Source organism: Macrobrachium rosenbergii, chromosome 47 (assembly GCF_040412425.1).
Source record: "Macrobrachium rosenbergii isolate ZJJX-2024 chromosome 47, ASM4041242v1, whole genome shotgun sequence".
NCBI classification, from domain to species: domain Eukaryota; kingdom Metazoa; phylum Arthropoda; class Malacostraca; order Decapoda; family Palaemonidae; genus Macrobrachium; species Macrobrachium rosenbergii.
This window is the reverse complement of record NC_089787.1, coordinates 22,527,124-22,533,123: the sequence shown is the minus strand read 5'-3', so window position 1 is coordinate 22,533,123 and position 6,000 is coordinate 22,527,124. Positions and strand designations below refer to the sequence as shown.

The following is a 6,000-nucleotide window of genomic DNA, read 5'->3' as shown; positions in this document are numbered from 1 at the left end:
ATAATAACAATAATAATAATAATAATAATAATACTAATAATAATAATAATAATAATAATAATAAACATTAAAATAATTTCAGAGAGTGGCTCATTCAATTTCTTCCATTAGAGCCTCAAGATTCAGTAAACATTAAACTGTCGATAACATAAGTAATAGGCCTAAGGGCCTTTTTGAAAGTAGGCCTACGTAGGCCTAGATAAGAGTATGGAGAATTTGGCTGGTAATGGCATGGAATTAGCAGGTGTGGTGGTCTATTTATCTCACCTGTAATGCTGTAAGAGACCTAATTAAGCTGGTAATGGGGTGCTCATTAAGGAAGTGTACAAGTAATGTGTCTATTTATTTTAATTCATCATCTATAGTCAACAGATTTAGGTTAGTAATGGCAATAGGATAGTTTTGGTATTAGTTTCTGAATTTCCTGTTTGTGACAGTCCTTTAAAAGGTTTCTGAGCTCTAAATAAACATTCTAAGATTAAATTCCACCAATGGTTGTTGGAAGCTTATGCCAAGCGGGTTAGTAATAGCAATAGGTTAATTAGGTTTCTGAATTTTCTGTTCATGACAGTCCTCTGAAAGGTTTCTGAGCTCTAAATGAACATTTTAGGATTGAATTTCACCAATGGTTGTTGGAAGCTTATGCCAAGCGGGTCAGTTGTTCAGAGGTGGTCACCTTCATTAATTATTTATTTTAAATAGATTTACCTTAGTCATAACAAAAGGCTAATTTGGTATTAATATATGATTTCCCTCTCTGTGAAAATCTTCTAAAAGGATTCTTAGCCCCAAATCAACACTATAGGATTTAATATCACTAATGTTCATTGGAAGCTTATGCCAAGAGGATCATTTGTTCAGAGGTGGTCACCTTCATTAATTATTTATTTTAAACAGATATACCTTAGTAATAACAAAAGGCTAATTTGGTATTGATATACGATTTCCCTGTCTATGAAATTCTTCTAAAAGGATTCTGAGCTCTAAATAAACATTCTAGGATTAAATTTCACTGGTGGTCAATGGAAGCTTATGCCAAGCGGGTCAATTGTTCAGAGGTGGTCACCCTTCAAATAAACTACCCAGGCCCACAAAATATTCCCTAACTTCAGTCACTGAAGAAAACCAGGAATTAAAACCTTGAGGAAAATGATCTCTCTCCCCACCCAAAAGGATTTATCAAAAATTCTCATCAAATCTTCATATTCATCTCATGAAATCTCGTGAAAAAGTTCCCGAGAGAGATTAGTCCATTGAGGAAAGCTACCCACTCGTGAAAGCGGGATTAACTGAAGATTTATATTACTTAGGAATTACGAAAACTTTCTTTTGAAAGCGAGTGTCAGCGAAGAGTTCTTGAAGAAGCAGCTGAGAAAGTTAATGTCGGAATGTTGCGAATTTTGTTATGGAGGAAATGTCAAGGGTCGGTTTATTTATTTAGTTATCATTTATTTATTTATATATTCATATATTATACCCATGTGTAAACACACACATGCATATATATAAATATACACACATATATATATGTATATACACACATATATATATATATATATATATGTATTGTGTATAATTATATATATGTATATATATATATATATAAAGATTCTCGGGAAAAAATTAAAAACCTCAATAACAAAAAATAGTTTTAGCAACAAATCAGGCCCCAAAAAACTTCGATATATTTTACAGATTATTAAGCATTCATGACAAGACATTACCTCGAAAAAGTTGCAGAATAAAAAAAAAAGAATTCTCAGAAAAAAAAAACTAAAAAATAAAAATGAAAAAAAAAAAAAAAACAGGGGTTCAGCTCGCAACTCGAAAAACCTTCAAAAATCAAGTTACCAGTCACCAAGGCTTCCCCACTTTTGGCCAATCTATGAACAGGAAACTAAGTTACGTAGGAAACTAAGTACAAAGACCCGTCGCAGCTTCTGTGAAGACTTGATGATCAGTTAGACGGGAAGGAGAATAAAAATCCAAGTAAAAATGGCTCCGAAGTTTCTTCGGCGCAATTGAGTTTTCTGTACAGCCGCTACACCGTATGATAATCAAGGCCACCGAAAATAGATCTATGCTTCAGTGGTCTCGGTATAGTGCTGTACGAGCCGCGGCCAACGAAACTTTAACCACCGTCCGGTGGTGGCCTGTCCTATGTCGTTGCCAGACGCACCATTATGGCTAACTTTAACCGTAAATAAAATAAAGACTACTGAGGCTAGAGGGCGGCAATTTGATATGTTTGATGATTAGAGGGTGGATAATCAACACGCCAATTTGCAGCCCTCTAGCCTCAGTAGTTTTTAAGATCTGAGGGCGGACAGAAAAAGTACGGACAGAAAAAAGTAATCGAAAATTTATACGTGGTCACTTATTCGATATCTGGCTCCTTTTGACTATCTGTGACCTCGTCCAGTTGTGTGACCTAAAAAAAGTATTTAAAATTGGCCCAAAATGTGGTGTTTTGGATGTAGAATGTTTATGAGAATTATAATGCACTTCTTTTGTTTGTTCAAAACACTTATGTATATTTTTTCAATCGACACAATACATTGTATTTTGAATATAGGATGTTTGCCAGAATCTAAATGTACTTCACTTCTTTTCTAGAAAGCTTTTTATATGTACGTTTTTCATTCGCCTTAAAATGACGGGATTTAGGTATCTGCTTTTACACCTCTGCTTCATTCTGCTAAAAGCTCTCTCTCTCTCTCTCTCTCTCTCTCTCTCTCTCTCTCTCTCTCTTTCAGATGTTTGCTCTACAAAGACTGAAATATGTATCCTAAAAGTTTGAAATTGAAATATTCGCTTCCACACCTCTGTTTCACTCTATCCAAAAACTATCTCTCTCTCTCTCTCTCTCTCTCTCTCTCTCTCTCTCTCTCTCTCTCTCTCTCTCTCTGTGAGTGTGTAAAGGTTTAAGCAATATTATATCCTAAAATTCTGAGATTAAAACCTCTGCTTCTCAACCTGTTTCGTTCTACTAAAATCTCTCTCTCTCTCTCTCTCTCTCTCTCTCTCTCTCTCTCTCTCTCTCTCTCTCTCTCTCTTAGACAAAGCATTCATTTTCCCATGCTTAAAAGTCTCGCTTGTCCTTCCACGCGCATTCAATCTCCTCCTGGAGCCATCAAACCCTTTCCAGATGTCATGGAACCGAGTACCGCTGGAATCCTGGAAGCCATTATTGCTTTGGTGTCGCGATCTCTCTCTCAGGCTTGATGCTTCAATCTTCCAGATAAAGTCCAGGTTGCATTTCGGATGTCCCGGTCTTCTCATCTGGTTTAAAAGGTGCACCAGTAGGCAGGAAATGTGCCTCGCTGTCGAATTCCTCAGTTCCAGAGGTCCTTTATTGCAGATGTCCTTTATTTTCAGAGGCCGTTTATTCCAGAGGTCTTTTATTTCAGGTGTCCTTTATTTCCTGAGGTCCTTTATTTCCAGAGGTCCTTATTTCCAGATGTCCTTTATTCCAGAGGTCCTTTATTCCACAGGTCCTTTATTCCACAGGCCCTTTATTTCCAGAGGTCCTTTATTCCAGAGGTCCTTTATTACGGATGTTCTTTATCCCAGAGGCCCTTTATTCCAGAAGTCCTTTATTCCAGATGCCCTTTATTTCCAGAGGTCCTTTATTCCAGAGGTCCTTTAATTCCAGAGGCTCTTTATTCCACAGGTCCTTTGTTTCCAAAGGTCCTTTATTCCAGAGGTCCTTTATTCCAGAGGTCCTTTATTCCAGAGGTCCTTTATTCTAGATGTCCTTTATTCCAGAGGTTCTTTTATTCCAGAGGTCCTTTATTCCATATGCCCTTTATTTCCAGAGGTCCTTTATTCCAGAGGTCCTTTATTTCCAGAGGCTCTTTATTCCAGAGGTCCTTTATTTCCAGAGGTTCTTTATTCCAGAGGTCCTTTATTCCAGATGTCCTTTATTCCAGATGTCCTTTATTCTAGATGCCCTTTATTCCAGACGTCCTTTATTCCAGATGTCCTTTATTCCAGAGGTCCTTTATCCCCATATGTCCTTTATTTCCAGATGTCCTTTATTCCAGAGGTCCTTTATTCTAGAGGTCCTTTACTCCAGATGTTCTTTATCCCAGAGGTCCTTTCTTATAGATGTCCTTTATTCCAGATGTCCTTTATTCTAGATGTCTTTTATTCCAGAGGCCCTTTATTCCAGAGGTCCTTCATTCCAGAGGTCCTTTATTCCAGAGTTTCTTTATTCCAGAGTTCCTTTATTCCAGAAGTCCTTCATTCCAGAGGTCCTTTATTCCTCACACATCACTGGACTGTGGAACAGTTTCCCCCTGCTGAGGATGCGGTGCAACTGGAACCTCAAAAGTTCAGGCACTGCTAAAGTAATTCTCCTCGTGTTTGATAATTTACTTGAATTTTTATCAATTTGTATATTAATTTGTTAATTGATTTTTCTTCTCTGATAACTGGTCTCTTATTTTTTTCAGTGAGCACCATAATATTCTTTGGAAGCTTGAATTTCAAGTCAGTGGCCCCTGTGGTGAGGTTGTTCCATATGAACAGAGTTCATCTTCTGAATGATATATATATTATATATATATATATATATATATATATATATATATATATATATATATATATATATATATAGATGTGTGTTTGTGTCTCAGATGGATGTGGCCTTACTAGTCCTTTGCTTTAAGGCCTCAAAATCTAAATAGCTTGATACGAATGGGCAAAAACCTTTTCCTGAATACGTACACTCGTTCAAAATGGCTCTGAAGCCGAGATGTATATGAAAATATGAAATATAACCTCGAAATAATAAGACGAAAAAGGAAACTAGATAAACGTCATTAAGAGATCCCTCACGGGCTAGCAAACCAGAAAGTGCTGCAAACTGCTACCTACCTAGCTGTTAACTTTCGCCTGGAAGTTATAACTATTTTCCAATAACCTGAGGCGCGGCGTTCCCCCACCCCCACCCCCCCTTGGTAACTTTTTCAGCGGCGTTCCGAAAGTTCTTAAACCCACACGGAACGCCAGAGTTGTTAACTCATTCAAAAAATTCTCCTGGTTTTCCAATAGCCAGAAACGCTAGAATTTTCACGGCTTCTCCTTTTTGAAGGCTTGCGCGACACCCTAGGCACAGTAGAGGCTGCGTTGGGATCCAACGCCCGGAAGATAATCTCCAATTTGTAAACAAGACAAATTGCTCCCGTTTTCTTTGACGTACGTTTTCTTTGACTGGTTCATTTATCCAGAGTGTCCTTTCCAGTGAATTGCCTGTGTGCTGAATACGTCGTATAGTACACACACACACATATACATATATATGTGTATATATATATATATATATATATATATATATATATATATATATATATATATATATATATATATATACACACACACATATATATGTACTACTTTTGTTAGCCATGTAAAGGAGGTAACCTTTGATACATTACATGTAAAACTAAATGTCATAATTGGGACTCATTTAATCTTTAATACTTTACATATAAACAAAAGATTCCCACGTACATTCATACACAAAGAAATTATACATATATATATATATATATATATATATATATATATATATATATATATATATATAATCTGAATTCATACTAATTTTCCTTCCTACCAACTTGATTCCACAACCAATTGCGAACTTTTCGCAATCAAATATCCCCAATCGAAAAGGATCATTACCGAAACATGACGATTTCCATTTTAATATTAGAGAAAGTTTTCTATCCCTGAAGAAAACCTTCATTAAAACTCTTAAAGAAATAAGAAAATAAACTGAAGTTTTTTTCTGGGCAGAGCTGGATGAGAATTCAGCACCAATTTCAGGATTCACTGGTGGGTAGGGGGTTAGGAATTAGGAGGTTTGGGGAGGAGGGGGGTTGAATTTGGGGATTGAGGATGGTGAGGGGAGGAGGGTCTTGTGGGGAACAGCCCCCTGGATAAGGTCATAGCACCCTAGGATGAGTTAGGTAGGACATGCAACCTAGGACA

The 6,000-nt window shown here is 36.8% G+C and overlaps 1 protein-coding gene across 2 annotated transcripts in view; it reads left to right on the top strand.

Annotated features, from left to right (window-relative positions):
• LOC136830623 (gonadotropin-releasing hormone receptor-like) overlaps positions 1 to 6,000 on the top strand; it is a 56,923-nt gene that overhangs the window by 4,380 nt on the left and 46,543 nt on the right. The gene's annotated exons all lie outside the window — the stretch shown is intronic.